General features: G+C 53.8%; 1 protein-coding gene across 1 annotated transcript in view; it reads right to left on the bottom strand.

Moving 5' to 3' along the window:
* Positions 1-561: 561 nt before the first annotated feature.
* The window catches only part of PWWP2B (PWWP domain containing 2B), a 47214-nt gene continuing 31260 nt past the window's right edge, over positions 562-16515 (bottom strand). The window contains exon 3 of the mRNA XM_030029971.2: positions 562-1243. The gene's annotated coding sequence lies outside the window, so the exon portion shown is untranslated. The remainder of the gene's footprint in view (positions 1244-16515) is intronic.

The following is a 16515-nucleotide window of genomic DNA, read 5'->3' on the forward strand; positions in this document are numbered from 1 at the left end:
TTTAAATGCAACAATGAGTCAGCCCAAAGCACACACAATGCCATGAGACAGCCCCAAGATAAGAATACCAGGCAAATAAATAAAAGCAGACAAGGGCTTCCTGTTCCAACAGCCCACTTCATTTGTGAGAGGGTAAATCCTGGGGACGCGGGGACCCTGCCTGGGCCCAGCGGCGCGGCCACCATGGCGAGGGGCGAGCAGGCGATGCCGGCGGCTGCTGCGACGGCCGAGAGCCCCAGCCAGCACAGAAACAGCGTGCTGCCTTTGGGGAGGGCAGCTGGCGTTATGTGAGCCATTGCTTGCCTGAAGAAGAGGAGTACTTTCCTTTCAAAGCAGACGATAAGCCACTGCTTGGATACTTTCAAAGTAAATCTTTGGGTTGCTGATGCATAGATGTGTCTTTTTTTTTTTTTTTCCTCCACAATTCCTTTTTTTAAGCCTAAGAAATGTGCTTATCAGTGCTGACAGGGAGGATAACATAGACATACAATGCATTAATTGCCAGGCATGCATCACCCATCACATTCAGCTCCCATAGAGACCAATCCTCACATGCGGTCCTAAACTTTATGATATTATCCTTTATTGACTCAAAGAACTAAAGAGAGTGTAACTCCCCCCCTTGGAAACATCCTGGCAAAGACTTCCAGATTTCCAGGGTCAAGTCCAAAGTAGAAGCACAGACCTTGGTAGATAACTGTGTTCTTGACTACTGCTTTAAGGAAGCATTTAACGTAGTTGACTCATCACTGAATTTCACGTCAAACACAATCTATGTTTTTAAATGTTAGCCATAAATAACTATCATATTTTTAAACATGATTTCCTTTTCTATATGTGATGTATATCTCTACTGAATACTGTATTAACTCAATTCTGCTAGTTCAGTTTGTTTACAAACAAATGCCTAGTAAACCGCCTACTCTTTGGAGATGATAATCAACTTTTCATGGTTTAAGCATGAGTGCTGCAAGCAGACTCAGATTGTGCTCCGTTTGTTTCACGTTAGTTGTACTGCAGAGGAAGGACAAGGGTTTCTGTTGGAGGCTAACTCCTGCACTGGTCAATTCGTTATTAAAATGTCAAATGTTTGTGTAAGGAAACATCTCTCTCCCTCTCTTCACCTCAAGCCATAAAGCACCTCAGCTCCTTTAGCCGAATAAGAGACTTTGGGTTGATGCATGCCAAGGCTTGTGTGAGAAGTGGCTTGACTCAGACGGTGTCCGTTTTCTTCTTTATCATCCTGTATGAACATAAAAGAAATGATTAAGAAAAGCAAGCTGGAGAAGGAGTTTATTTGGTCTGTCCAGAGTTTAAAATGCATTTTTAAAGCTCTGTGGTCAGGAGATTTTGTTCTGCTGGAAGTGTAAGTGGCTTTTTAAAACACAAGCCCTGCTAATAAAAAAAATGCTCTTTGCATATCTAGAAAGCTCTGCAACCTTTTATCTTTATCTTTTTTTTTTGCACTGTGTGCTGAAGTATCCGAATCACCTGTAACTGGTAAGCCTAAACAGCACATTCAAGAGCGGGGGGGGGGGGGGGGGGGGGGGTGAGGTGTGTTTAAAAAGCCTTCACCGGGCAGGCAGGACAGGCTCTCCCATATGTGTCCCCTTGCCTCACATTCTTACACAAGTAAAACTGCAACGCGAGCCAAGCATTTACAAAACCCTCACGCACAGATAACCCGCAGGCAGACAGGCTGCGGAGCAGGCTGCCTCTCAGCCCGGTGTGCCCACCGTTTGGCACAGCGGAGGAGGATGTGGCCAGAGCATCAGCCACAAACTGGATCCCGTAGGCAGCCCTTGCTTTGGAACGAAACCTTTCTGTGCGCATGGGCACAGGTCACCCAGGCTGCAGCACGGGCCAGAGCTTCGGGGGACAAGGGCTTGCCTCCTAACGCTGCATTGCCAGCGGCTGCCTGAACGATCACGTCTGAACCTATCTCCAGTAAATTTTGACTCCTATTCGTTCTGGGAACTCGCTACCTAAATATTTGGTAACTCAGAAAGTGCTGGCAAAGGAAAGTTTGAGAAAAGTTCCCTTGATTTAAAAATTGCTGCAGACCTTTGTCCCCCACTCGGGTGGTCACTGCAATGGCTCGGGGCTGCGGCCAACAAGCACTACCAACATCAAGGTGCAGGGTGTGCCACCACGCTGGTTCCTGGACCGCTGCCTACTGTAGCCCAACGTCCACAGTCTTTGCACAAAACCTGCAGTAATCCAAAGCGGGCAGCACAGGCTGAGCTCCCGGGGCTCCCCGCTATGTACAACACCTCCCGCAGCCCCGTGGTGTCCTGCGGCCACCTGCGCCCCAGACCCACAGCCAGAGCATCTCTGCCACAGCCCCCGGGATGCATCTTCCCACCCAGACTGAGGCAAGCACCCCATCCGCCGCTCCCACGGGCACCACTCGACTTCCACCAGCCGACCACCCCTTCCCCTTCCCATCTTTAATTTACTCAGCCTCACTCAGATCAGGGTGATAAGACTTGTCTGCGCTTTTGGAATACTTGAAGAGGTTAAAGCCAGAGGGAGAGGAACTCTGCTCCCTATCAGGGTGAGGTTTGATTGCTTTGGGAGGGGTGAGGGCCCAGGCGGATCCCAGTGCTGCACCTCGTCTGACTCAGCGGAGCCTCCCTGCATCGCTGCAAGGCAGCACAGCCGCGCAGGCTGAGCACGAGCACGGCCGCTCCATCCTCACGTGTAGCCCCACATGCCGCAGGGGGTGTTTTAAAGCATGCAGATGTCCTGGGTTGCCCACCAACTGTCAGCCCTGAGGGGCTCAGACTGACAAGAGACAAGAAGTGTGCCCAAAGAGCCAGCTACCGTGGTGTCATGCAGACATGCGATGGATGGGCAACTCTAACCGATAGGAGAAACCACACTCATTTCATTAGTATTCAGGCTGAAAACCAAGGCCAGTATCAGAAACCCCGGCCCTCCACCACACTCTTGCTTGGGGCGATGGCCCTGCAGCCAGCACACGGCAGTGCCAGTACCATGAGCCATGCTGAGCTGCTTGGAATCGCTCTTCTGTCACCCTGCCAGTTTGTAAACCCCATGAATAGCTAATTTCTCAGCTACATTCAGCCCAGTAACTATGTGCTCATTAAACACTGCTACCAGAGCTCATTAGGGAGCGCATGTGCCCCCGGCTGCTGCACAGAGAGCACGCGTGGCTGCAGAGCGATGCTAATCTGTCGCAGGGATGGCTGCAGGGTGATGCTAACCTGTCCTGGGATGTGCTGAGCATCCCTGGACACCGCATAAGGGGCGCAGGGGCATCCACCCCTCGGAGCCACGGAGCCAGCGTGGGCATTCCCAGGGGAAGAACCGCCCTTGTGCCTCCTGCCCGGCTCTGCTTCCCAGCTCCCCACGCTGTGCCCGCTCTAGCTGAGAGCAGCCAGGTAACGGCACCGGTCACCCGCCCCGAGGGCAGCCCCCTCGCATTGTCTGTCAGTGCCGAAGCAAGACCAAAACCGTGAGAAAAACCTGACAGCGCAGCTGCCCGCAGCGCAGCAGGGCGCAGGCCGTGGGCACGCTGAGCACACACGGACCGCCAGCAGCCCGGGCGCGGGGCAGGCGTGCGGGGGACGTGCGGCGGGCACCTCCGCGCTGTGTCGGCACAGGCGGTGCCACGAGCGGCGGCGATCTCGCCCCGCGAGCTGCCCACCGCAAACGCACGTGGGCGAGAAGCGCTCTGCCTGCCTGCTCCCTCCGGAGCGCTGCCGGGCACAGGCAGCGGATTTACTGTTGCTGCTGCCGCCGGCTGCGGGTGAAAGCTGCTGCTCTGAACCACCCAGGCCGATTCCTGCAGAGCCTGCCTGTTTATTGAGTGGTTGTTTTCCACTGATGGCCAAGAGCAGGGGCGTAAAGTACTTACAGCAAGGTAAAACCGACACAAATCTTTAAAGTAAAGCAAAGACCAAACTCCAGTAAACGGCAGAGTTAACACCTGGGACCGTCCCAGGTACAAGTTCCCAGGCCATCCCCATCGCTTGTTTGCAGAGCTGCTTCAGTGAGTCTCAGAGGAGCCCTTGGGAGCTTGCAAAGCCAGATTATACCAAAGCAAGAGGATTTCCAATCAAGGTCCATCATGAAGGATGTCCTTCCAGCAGCTTATCTGCCTCTAATCTGCCTAGCTCGTCAGCATGCCCCACCTAATTACAATCAGGGCAATCCTGAGGTGGGCTGGAGCTGGAAGAGGATGTTTTCTTTTCTGTTAAAGTGTACCACCTTTGCATTAAGGTGTACCACCTGTAGTTGCTGACTCCATCACAGACAGTGCAGTTACAACAGTATTTTGGGGCATTCCAGCTAGAGATATAGTACACAAATTACTACAGGAGAGCCACACCACTGCACCCCCAGCACTGCCAGCTGCAGCGTGGCCCTCATGTCCAGAAAGCAAACTATAAAAGACGACCTGGTCACGAAAACGAATCTTGCGTATGCTTCAGCTGACTTACTGTTTGATTGACAAACCCCCAACCCAGTCCAGCTGAGATCAGCCTTTCCAGTGAGCAGCAGCCTGCGAGTCGGCTCATCTCCCAGGCATCCTCGGTCCGGGGGTGCGCGGAGACCAGCCGGCCCTGCGAGAGAGCGGCTGAGAGCTATGGCACGCACAGGCAGATTTACAGGATCGGCTCCCACTGACGTTACTCCGCCGGGGACGGGGTTTTGGGATGTGCCAGGCACCACATTGCCTGTGCAGACGAGGAAGCGTGTGTGCATGCACGCGTGCACTTGCGTGCGGGGGGAGGGAGGGGATGGGGAAGGGGAGCGGAAACAGATGGGGCAAAAGAAATAGAAGCCCAAGAAGAAGGGCAGGGAACATTTTGCTCGAGGTAACGAAGTTTTCTGATTGGGACCTCTGAAAGTTTTGAGACTAAGGTAAAGCTTCTGGCTGGCCTGGTGGACAGCCAGCTGCCACAGCCTCATTTTTTAACTCCTGAAACTACACCTGTATGTATTGTTCATTTGTATTTTCCAGGTTACTGGAAAATCACCCTAAACCCCAAAGTCGCCACGCCATCCCTCCCTGGTCAGAAGCTGCTGCCCGCAGAGGTGCCCATGAATCACCGTCAATAACCATGTGCGAGCCTGACATTTGGGATGGCTTGGCAGCTGCCCTGCACCGGGAAGCAGAAAGCTTCCAGCTCATTTCTTCTAGTGATTTATTGAAGACGACTGTTCTTTTCAGGAACCGTGACTTGAAAACCTGTGATTTATGAAAACTCCATATGTGCTCTTGCTCTTGTTACCCACGGATGGCTTCCAGCAGGGTTTCCCTGCCGCTGGCTGCCGTCCCCAGCCCCGCACGAGAGCCTGCACACTGCCGGCGGCGTGAGAGCTGCCCCAGGGAGGACCGGCGTGCACGTGGAGCAGCAGCTTACAGCCGTCCATTTACTGTGCTCGCTGAGCAACAGCATCTAAATTTAGTTCTCCATCTAATACCCTCTTTGGAGGAAGTGTCAATTTTCCACCGGCCGCAGGTTGCCAGCAGGCTGACTGCTCACTCGGTGACTGACCGCAATTAACTGACCCCCCCCAGCACAAGCACTCCGTGTTTTGTCATGTCCCATCTACAGCCCTCTGGTAAGAAGGGTTTGTTGGTGCAGTTGCTTAGATATCACCGAAAAATCAGAGGTGCAATGACAGCCCACCTCAGAGCACTGAGAAACGCTCTTCCTGCAGAGAAGCTTTAACAGCAAAACACAGACAGGGATTTCTGCAGCATAGCTTATTTTTGTATTGCATGTGCTATGAGGGGAGCTCCCTCTCTACTCACCCCTCCCAAAACGCAGCCAGGAGAACAGCATTGCTGTTGCTAACGCTCGTAATTTCAACGTCTTGCCCTATTTTTCCCCCCAGTCCCAGCACCCAGAGCAAAACCACCTAGCAAAAATGTCTGCCTCAAAAAGAGGTGTTAACTTCTAATCTTCATATCTGAGGAGGAGGAAAAGAGACTCAAGCCCATCAAAGAGAAACTCAAAGGGCACATAAAAGCCAAACGCACGTTATTTAGTCAACGACTCCCACAAGCTCGTGGTTTTTAGGCTCGCTCGTCTTTCGGCAGCACAGCTGAGGATGGCCATGCTGAAACGGCTGGGTCGCAGCCCCGGAGAACGCTTCACACCTCGGCAGCTCCACAGCAGACAGGCTGGGCTGGCGGCACCCTCGCGCCTCGCCGCTGCGGGAGGACGTTTCGTTAAGAGGTGGGACCGAGCCGCCAGTGCCTGCGGCCGGGCACGGAGCTGAGGCGGGCAGCCACGCCAGCCCCAGCTGGGGCATCAACTCTTCAACCCATTTTAGCTTCCCAAGATAATGAGGCTGCCAGTTCTCCGTGCAACGCCGCGAATCCCAAAATGTCTGCAGGTGCATCCCCATAGGACGCGGCTTCACCCGAACCTGCTCAGCCCGGCATTGCCCGAGAGCAGACCGTGGAGCCGGAGCTGCCGACCCCAGCACGAGCCGCCGCAGCAGCTCCCGGCGAGGCCGACGCGGGCGTCCGCGCACCGCGCGGAGTCGCCGGCCCCTGCCCACCCGCGGCGGCCCGGGCAGCCGCCAGCCGGGTGCTTTGCCGGCGGCGAGGGGCAGGTCTGGGGAGCGGGGCTGCCGGGTGAGCAGCTCACCGCGGGGCAGCCCCACTCACCGGCTCCCAGCAAAGCCTCTCGCAGCCCTGCGCGGGGCAGCCGGCGCGGGAAGGAGCCCCGGGCACCGGGGACGGGCACGATCGCCCTGCAAGACAGATCCTCCAGCTGCTGGAACTTTAAATAACCGAGGTGTGCCCGCTCGTCGCTGGTCCCACCGCTGGTACCGCCGGTTTTCTGCACTCCAATGTTTTCCTCTTGGATTTCTCAGGACTGTGGGACTATCTCAGCTCCCAGGGACCTCTGCCTTCAGGAAAGCTTTATAGCTCTCATAGGTACGAAATAAAATCTCAGCATCTAAAACGAGTCAAGGCTCCAAGCCCACATGACAAAGAAGCAAAACCACTTTTTTATTTTTAAATTCTGGGGAGGCTCATCAGTGCCTTGGAAATGTTTGAGGTTGGCGATCCTGACTCTTCTTAATGGCCTTTTACTGCTGTAAAAAAAAAAAAAATCACTTAGTTTTTCCACAGTGGTCAAAGTTAGAACATTTTCTTCAGCGCAAAACTGTTTAACAAATGTTTTAATTAAGGAGAGTCCTGTAGCTGTTTAGGCTAGGGTTAGGTTTTAAGAGACGAGGGTTATTTGCTTTTATTTTTAAGTTACTTGAAGGAAACTAATTTTCTGTGCCTTTAAAACAGTGCAAGCTGAGAGCAGGGTTTGGTGATGCAAGTCTGAAAAAGCTCGTGCAACTGTACCCTGATGTCAGCTGTCTCCTCAGGAGCAAGGATGAGTGTCAGCCCCGCCGTGCCGGGGGTTTTGGCCGCGGAGCAGTTCCCAGGCCGGGTACTGCAGGACAGAGCTGCCAGGCAGCTGCGCAGGAGCACGTGTCCCATTAGCACTATGTTATATAAAAAGTCACTCAAAAAATTCATGATTTCAGAACAGATTAACTCCATTCGGTACTCACTCCCACTGCTAGCAGTGTGGCTAAATTTAAAAAAAAAAAAAAAAAGCTGGAAATACCTGGCAGCATGTCTCCTGTGTAGAGGAAGGGAAGTACAAACCTAAAGCACCCCACCATCCCCTGGCATTTCCCTGTTCTTCTCTAAGTCAGCCCTGTTACCTCATTGAGTCACCATGCGGCAGGAGGATTGGCAAATCTTTAAACTTCATTTCAGAGAAATCATTGTAAATAATTTCCTGGTGACGTTCTTTTTCTTCCTAATTGGCTGGAAAAAAAAAACCAAAACGCTGGGATGGCTGTTTCCGCAGGGAGCCGACCACTGCGGATCGGGAGCTCCGGCCGTGCAGGCCCCACGGGTCGGCTCCTCGGGGCCCACAGCCGCATCCCGTGGGAAGAGCACGTCTTGGCAGTCGGGGCGGTTTGTTCAGGGAGGAAGGCACCGGGAGGAGATGGGTCAGGCTTTGGGAGGGAAGCAGCATGCTTCACTGCAGTTAGGAAATTTCCATTATAGCTCAAGTAAACTGCATAGATGTAGCACTTGCTACGAAGGCAGTGAGCGGCATTACCGGTGCCTACGGCAGTCATTTCCCACGTTCGGGACACTTCTGGTCTCCTCTGTGCCGTCTGCCCTGGGCAAGGCAGCGTTCAGCCTGGAGAGCCGCTGCGGTAACCTGTGCGCAGCTCCCCAGTGACTGCCCGGTTGGAGGGGCGATTTCCATTCACTAGCTCCAGTTTCTCTCACCCCTCACGTTTTTCTCCTTTTAACTTTTTCTCCACCATCCTTTCACCGCACAGACAATTTTGCTTTCAGGCTGTTTGCCCCCACCACACCAGCCGGCGCTGGCCACCACCTCCCGCAGCCGCCTCCTGCCCACGGTGCCTCCACGTCCCCCCCGCCCCGTCCCTTCGTCGCTCCTCGGGCTCTTCTCTCTCCGTGAACACTCAGCCAGCGTGCCCGTGGAGACAAAATGCTGACGGTCGAGGAGTTCGCACGCAGCGGAGCTTGCTGTGCTGTTGCTTCTGTGGCCAATTAGCCACCACGTGCGGCAGCCACCGGAGCCCTCGCTCGTCCCCACACCAGCCACCCTCAGAGACACAAATGGCATTTCACAGTCTTACTCCCGCTGACGACTTAAAAAATAAAAGCACCTTGAATCACACCCAGAGTGGCAGGTAGCCATGAAAGTGCCACCCGAGCCTCTCCCATCGCCAGTATTTAGGGCATCCCTAAAGCCAGGGCTCCGCACACCGCTCGGCTTCCAGTCGCGAGGACCACACAGAAATCCTCATGGAAATAACCTACCGCACCTGGGCAGGGCTGACCCAGAACTACAAGAAAAGGAGAGGGCACACAAAGGCTTTACTACTGTGATCAGTGTAGTGCCGGATTACATCCCTCCCACTTCTGGAATATTGGCTGTAAATATGCACAAGGTTACGCTGGCTGGTGTAATTAGGAGTTGATCAAGGAGTGATTTATTCCTACCGTGAATAAATGAGGTCATTGCTTTGTAGGGAGTAACAGACAATTTCTTTTTCCTTTACTGTGATCTTGACTAACTGAATCACAGCTAGCAGTCGGGCTGTCTGAGGGGTGAGGTTGCTAGATTAACTCGGCAGAGGAGACGAGGAGCTTAATTTGTCAGCAACCCTGCGGGGACCAATACTGGCCAAACACACGGGCTCTCCCACAGGAGCAGCTAAATGGGCATCCCATTAAAATCCCGGGTCTGCAGCAGCCGGGGGGGTCGGTGCTCCGCAGGGTCTCCTCCCGCATCGCCGGGGCTCGGTTTGCCCTTCAGCAGAAACCCGCGGCTCCTGGAGCGAGGGGTTTGACGCGGGGCACGGGGGCCGCGGCCTGCCAGAGGGGTCCCGCCGGGACCGTCTTGGAGTCAGTGCTGGAAGGGAACCGGGAGCGCGGCTGCAGGGCTTGGGGCGCTTTCATCCGCCGGCCTCGCTCTGCAGCACTGCCTGCACTGCAAATCAAAGCTATGCGTCATTAAAGGTATGGAGGAACAGAACCCAAGCGATTTCTGGGTTTGGCCTCCGTCTCTAATGCCTTTACGTTTATTCAAACTAGAAAAGCAAAGGCACCATCCCCTGCCTTGTGAGCAAAGCAGCTCTTCACACGGCCAGCCTGGCTTACCCACCCATGGAGAGGGTGAATTTCCACCAGCTTCTGAAGGGCTCTTCTGAGAGGGTTGGGCCTGAGAACTTGATTTATATTGAAAGGTCTTCAGTAGAATGCATCAATTTGCTGTTCTGACGTCAAGTCTGCTGTCTTTATTACATAAGGAGCCTTGAACATATTACAAATAGCTGCCCAACAAATATATATATATATGTAATTATCAGCAGCTAACGAACAACAAACCAGCAATAGTAGTGTGGATCCTGGCCTGGGCTTGTACGTCAGACGCAGCAAGGCGAAAGGCACCCCAAATCGCACTGCCGTCACCCAGGCTGAGAAAAACGCAGTGAAGATGCCTCCCGCCATCCCTGGGCTGCTGCATCTGCATTGCGTCAGGCACAGAAAAATCCATAAGCTCAATGAAAAGGCAAAACGGAGCTTCTCCCCCAGCCGCACGCTGAATTTCGGTCTCACGGGGTCAGGAGCCGATCGTCGCCATGAAAAGCACGAACCCGTCCAGCCTCTGCCCGAGGGTGCCGCGCGGTGCTGCCGGATGGCCTGCCGAGACCTGCCACCCTCCTCGCACCGCCGCCGCCTCCCACGGCGCACGAGCCGGGCTCTGCGCTTGAAAAGCCCCAGCTGAGAACGGGAGCAGAGAGCACTCTTCTGTGGCGGCTTTGAGGACACCCCACTTTTTAGTTTCCTCCCCGGAGAAGCGCAGACTCTTTCCCTTGCCACCCCCCCAGCCCCTCCACCTCCCTTTTTCCTCCCCTTCGCCTGCTGGGATCTCCTCTTGGGATGCTCAGCACCCGCAGGGATGCGCCAGGCGAAGCGGCGACTGCTGCGAACCCACCGGTCCTGCAAAGCCAGCCCGGCTCCCGCCAGCGCGCGGCCGCCTGCTGTGGCGGGGTCAGCTCTTGCTGCGCTCTTCCCCGCAGAGGTGCCTGGGGGGCACAGGTCTGATCTGCTCCTCCATCACCTCCCAAATCTCACCGCCATCAGACTTATTCTGCTGAGGCTTCGGCAGCAAACGAGCGAAGCCAAGAAAAGGGCGGCTTCGCCCGGGCACAGCGAGACCGATTCCCGGTGCGCCGCCTGGGAAGGCTAGTGAGAACAGTGCATATAGCAAAGCCCCGAGGCAAGTCACCACGGCCAACTTTTCCTTTATGTTACAGGTATCAAACTGAAAATGCCAAACTCCACTGCAACACGGTGGTGCAGGGGCTTCCTCGGGGAGCGTCTGCCCGCAGCCCGGGGCTGCGCCACCTCCACAGCTGGACCCGGCTGGAGCGTTCGAACCAGCCCCGTCTGGAATGCTCTGCCCAAGACAATTGCAAATAACAGCGATAAAGTTATTGCCAGTGCTTGCAATTAAGTTAGCAAGACCTAATAAACGCATTAAAAACCCCAAACAAAATGCCTGAAATCCCAAATTTCTACTAGATAAACAATTCATTTATCTCCTTTAAGTAGATCTGAATTACTGGAATAACAGGCTCCCTATGTTTGTCTGGCTTTTAAGTTCTGCTGCAAAAAAACATTTATTGACATAAGTGGCACTTCCTTCTTTAAGCATTTCTGCAGCAGTGCGTTAGTGATTGGATTACTCAGTGCTGTATTTTAAGTCAATTGAGTGAGGTGAGTGGTAAGTTGCTACAGGAGACATTAATACAATTTTTGCAAGACTGCAGAATTGCTTTCAAATCTCATCGGGACAAGTAATTTATTAAGAGATCCCTTACAAAGTTTGGCAGCGCTTTGCTGTAGGTGTGAACGCAACAGAGCCCCACCGAAGAAGCTGCTTTGGACTCTCCGGTAACGGGAGCAGAGGCACGGAGCCGAGCTCCCCAGCGCTCCCTGTGAGCGCCGTGCCGAGGCGTCCTGCCAGCACGGGCACGGAGGGTACGGCCGGGACCTTCGCTGGCACCAGAGACAACGCTCCTTCCAGCCTGAATAGCGGATGTGAGCATTAAGAGCATGTTTTCTAGACAGGAAAACAACACAATTGGACAGGAATGTGTTTCTTATTTTGTTCCCGCTGCATGACCTCACTTCTCTTTATTTTTGGTTTCTCCAGACCAGTCTGCACCTTCGGTTACCGTAGGTCAACAGCCCTTCCCCTTTCTGGTACAGTCGGCTGCTTAACTTTTCAGCCCGTACTTTGTCCCTGCGAAGCTGCATCCCTTCCTCATCGGGCTCTCCTCCATCCGTCAGCCATTACGTTTTTTCCCCTTAACACTGAATAGCGGGTGGCAGGGTTGGTAAGGTTTATCTGAGCTAGAGAAGGGGGATATGGTCATATGTGGGCTGCCCTGGCAAGCCCTGCCTGGGAGCACTTCCCAGCAGTGCCTTCCAGGTCCAACTTCAATCGAGACCATCAGGAACAGAAGTCTGGGTGACCTATTTCAGGGTGAAACATGCCTGGATTTTTCTTCTGCAGCAGATGCAAAGTACTTCTAAAATGAATGATTACTGTACCCATAAATTCCCAAAGGATGGAAGCCCTGACTTCTGGCCATGGCCACTCATTCCCTCATGTAGAGAATTACAGGTCCCACGTTGCAGTGACAGATGATGTGTACAGGCAGCACTGGTAAACAACAATTTTGTTTGCTGACTTGTAGCAAAGGGAAAAACCCAAAGCCCTGCACAAAAAATGCTTTTCTAAACAGAATGCTTTTCCATGCTTCCCAGAGAGACATCAGTGGTTCATAATAAGGGAAACGCTAGTGATACTACCCAAAAAGAGCATCCATCACTGTTGTGCAAGCAACTTATCCTAACTGGCTGATCATAACTAATCCCCAGTATCTGTAAAGGGAGGGGAGAGAAAAACATTAATTACAGCTCATAATTAACATCTGTGATGGGAAGAACAGTTTAACCTTGAAATAAGGACGAATTACATTTAGGTGCAAAGCTGCCCCCGGTGAGAGCAGCAGCAGGACCCTATCACAGACCCTCCTGAGAAGGTGGGGTTGGGACCAGGCATAGCAAACAGCAAAGATAACAACATTATCGAACAGGTTTAATTAAGCCAAGCAAGCAAGCGTTAGCTTTCCTCCAAAGCCTTCTGCCGCCTGCACAGAGGAGGAGATACCAATTCGCCTGTCGGCGAGCTGCTGGTTTTCTCTGCTTTACATGTTCAGCATCACGCAGGGCAGACGCCGTGCCACTGGTGCCAGCAGCTCCCGCGGCAGCTCTGCAGCCCGTGGCCCGAGCCTTGTGCGCGGCAGGACGGCTGTCCCCTTGCAGGGGCTGCACAGGGGGTGCAGGGGGGTTCCCGTGTCTCACTGCCCCTCTCTACTGTGCTACGCAGCCAAATTTAGCTCCTTTAGAAAATTCTGTGCTGATTCTGCCTGGCACATTAGTCCGATGCAGAGCCAGCTGAAGTTTGCAGACAGAGCAGAGGGTCCGAGGCCTTTCCCATTCAGCAAACAGCCTTCTCTCATGGGAAGTTGCATTTTTCAAGTCTCTGAACGTACCAAAGCTTGCGCAGCCTGGCACCAAACCCAGACTTTTCCCGGCTGCGCAGTTCTTCCCCAGCGAGAGTCCCCATTCCCACCTGCGGCTCAGGTGACCCGGCGCTGGCTTGGCGTGCTGCTCCCTCGCGTTGCCCTCGCGGGACGGCACCCCCCTGTCCTGCTCCCCAGGCTGTCAGAAGGAAAGAAGCTTCACCACACAGTGCTCTACCTGACAGACAACCTGTTCTCCAGCCCACCCTGCCTGCAAACGCCCCCCCGTCCCCAGCCCCATCCAGCCCCCGAAGGCCGGCGGGCACAACCCACCCGTGGCTGTGCCGTCACAACCCACCCGTGGCTGTGCCGTCACCCGCCAGCACTGGATGTGCTCCCACCAAAACCCCATCTCAGCGCCTTGGGGGGCTGTGGGAGCCGTCAGCACGACTCCCCCATCCCCTCCCGGCTGCCCTGCAGCTGCGGCACCTGCACCCAGCCAGACGTGGAGAGGGACACGTCTCACGCCATCCCAGCCTCCGGCGAGCTCTGCGCCACCGAACAGGGGATGGTCAGCGGAGGGACAATACCCGTGCCGGTCCCCATCCACACAGCGCTGCCGGAGGCTCTGCCCGCAGGCTCTGCCCGCAGGCTGCCGACACGCCGACCGGCAGCGAGCAAACGCCCCGCTTTGTCCGACAGCCTTGGTCCTGCCAGGATCATCCGAGACCAGACGTTGGCTGCAGAAGGGCTTTCAGGTTAGCGCGGACCCCTGGGGCCACCCGTCCTGTCGTCTACAGCATCGCCCTGGTCCAAGGTGCGGAAGAGCAGCCGGCACACGGCACTCGCCGCGTACCCCGACCTCGCTCGGCACGTGTGTGCCTGACCCGCAAACCCCCTCGCGCGCCCCTGCAGCCCGTGCCCGGGGTATGTTACAGGAGGGGCAAACCGAACTGGAGGGAAAGGCAGCATCAGAGAAGGTGAAGCTCAGAAAAACTGGCGTTACAAATCCGATTCTCTGTGAGGAGAGGTTTGCAGATGGAGGCCGTGGAGTTTTCTTCCCACTGGGTATCAATTTGTAAGGGTGAAGTTGCGTTAGTGTAGCTTTTACAGCCATTTGTCAGTCACTCCAGGGACTGTATTATATTGAACAATCTTTTTTTTAATTTAAAAGATTTTTTCAGAAAGAGGTCATAGATAGAGTGGTGAAACAGATGTTTCCAAAGGCAATTCCTGTCCAGACCCCTACTCCTATTTCTTGAAATTGCTGCAATTATCATACCAAGAAGTGTTTCATATGTCAGGGACAAACCACCGGGGCTGAGCCAGGCAGCATTGATTAGCAGCTGACAACGTCTAGCACCAGGAAGAAAAAATTACCTGTATATTACAAAAAACTTCACTAGTTCAAGCCACAGTGGAAACTGCCACTTGGGAAACTGCTGATACAGTTTTTGGTGCACACGCAAGCTGTAATAAAAAGAAAGACAAAAACCAGGAATGCCTCCGCTCCCCCAGGAAATGCCTCCCACTGCCCAAAAAGCTCCCACGAGGAGACCCCACGCCGTGGCACAGCGCCGGCACAGTGCCGGCCGCTGGCAGCCCTTGTCCCTCCTCCCCAAAACACCCGTGGGTGCGGAACGGGGACCCTCCACGGCACAGCACGGCTGCTGCTGCTCCGGGTGCATCCGCTGGGAACCGGCAGGGCTCCCGGGGAGCGGGGTTTAGGGGGAAACCTGGGAGGCCCCCCGATACACCAGTGAAACCATGGGTAAAGGAGGACCTGCCGACACGATTTGTATGGCAACAACATCTCCTTACAAAGTCCCTCACATGAACCTATTGAGCAACTAAGATTAGAAACCAGCCAAGAGACAAGAAAGAATTAAAGTAATTCCACTTTTATGCAGAAAAAGGTTAATAATGGAAGTGCAATACTTATTTAAATATTAAAATCAGAGGAAACAGCCAATAAAACGATTCTCAAATCGGTTTAGTGCCATGGAACTGCAAATCACAAGATACTATGTTGAAGAGTCAGCTTTCAGAAAACAGAACAAACACTCCCATGGCTAAAACCAGCAATCATCGCACAAAACACCGTACCGCTCCTTGCACTCCAGACTGTAAATTAGCCATGAAGTGTTTGGGCAACCTCCTTGGTAGCCAGGCCACTCTGTAACAGTCCTTAAGAACATTCTCTGCATTCTCCTTCAGGAGGAGCCGGATGCCGAGCCAAAAAGCTCTTCAGTCCGACACGGGGTGACTTCTGGCAGCACGGCGCCGGTGACGCGGCGTCCCGTGGCAGCGCGCGCGGTGGCACGGCGCCTGGCGGGGCCCTTCACGGAGCGCCCACGGCGGCACAGCGCGAGGTCCTGCGGCGCGGCAGCCGGAGCTCTGGCGACGGAAGGCCGGCGGTGCCGCCGCGCTGCGCCGGGGACCCAGCGGGGACGGGCGCGTTCCTGGCCAGGGAGCTTTCAGGTTTTTTGGGTTCGCGATCCCTTTGCGTTTTCCAGCGGAAACATAGATATTTCACAGAGAACACGTACGATCTCGCGTTCTCAGTCACCTTTTGAGGGACTTCAGAAGAAAACAACATCATCTGCGGAGTAAAAGCTGAAAACCAGTGAATTCTCAAAAAAAACACTTTTGTGCTCCCCTATTACAGACTTCAACACTTAACGTTGCTAATATAAGCCCCGCCCTCCCCAACTCCCTCTCACTAGGGCCATTACCCCAACTACATAATCCGTCTAATTCAATACATACTTACACTGAGTTACTCCTGAATTTAAAAGCATCTTCACATAACTGAAATTTACACATGGATCTAACTCGAGAAAGTAGCACAGGCTCTTAAGTTTGTCTTTATGTTTTAAGATACGCTCGGGAGAGTGGCACGCACCTACACAAGTGGCTCTGAACCCCCGCGCGCTCGCACCCTCCCCTACCAGGGAAGAGACCCAAATTCTAAAATTATCCACTCAAAACGAGCATTTTCTCAGCCCACTTTGTATCAGCAGTCACTGAGTAATTCACAGCAGATCTAAGATTAGCTAATGAAGTGCAGTGACTCATCAGCCAAGCCTCTGTGCCGCTGGGAAAATTCAATTTTTCTTTAGCAACGAGCTTCAGCTGTGGAAATTATAAATAAATACGGTTTGGAGAGGCTACAGTAACATGAGGATTCTTATTTAAAACTCATTGATACAGATATTTGTGCCTATGATGCCCTTGTAACATCACTGATCACTTGCAATAGTGCAGGATCATGTCCGGGACTTTCTGCGGCAAAGCCGTGGCTTCCCAAGCGGCAAACCTGCGGTGCCGAGCGGGAGAGGGTCCAGCCGAGCAGGAGCACGCAGTGAC

Source organism: Aquila chrysaetos, chromosome 11, assembly GCF_900496995.4.
Source record: "Aquila chrysaetos chrysaetos chromosome 11, bAquChr1.4, whole genome shotgun sequence".
Taxonomy (NCBI): Eukaryota; Metazoa; Chordata; class Aves; order Accipitriformes; family Accipitridae; genus Aquila; species Aquila chrysaetos.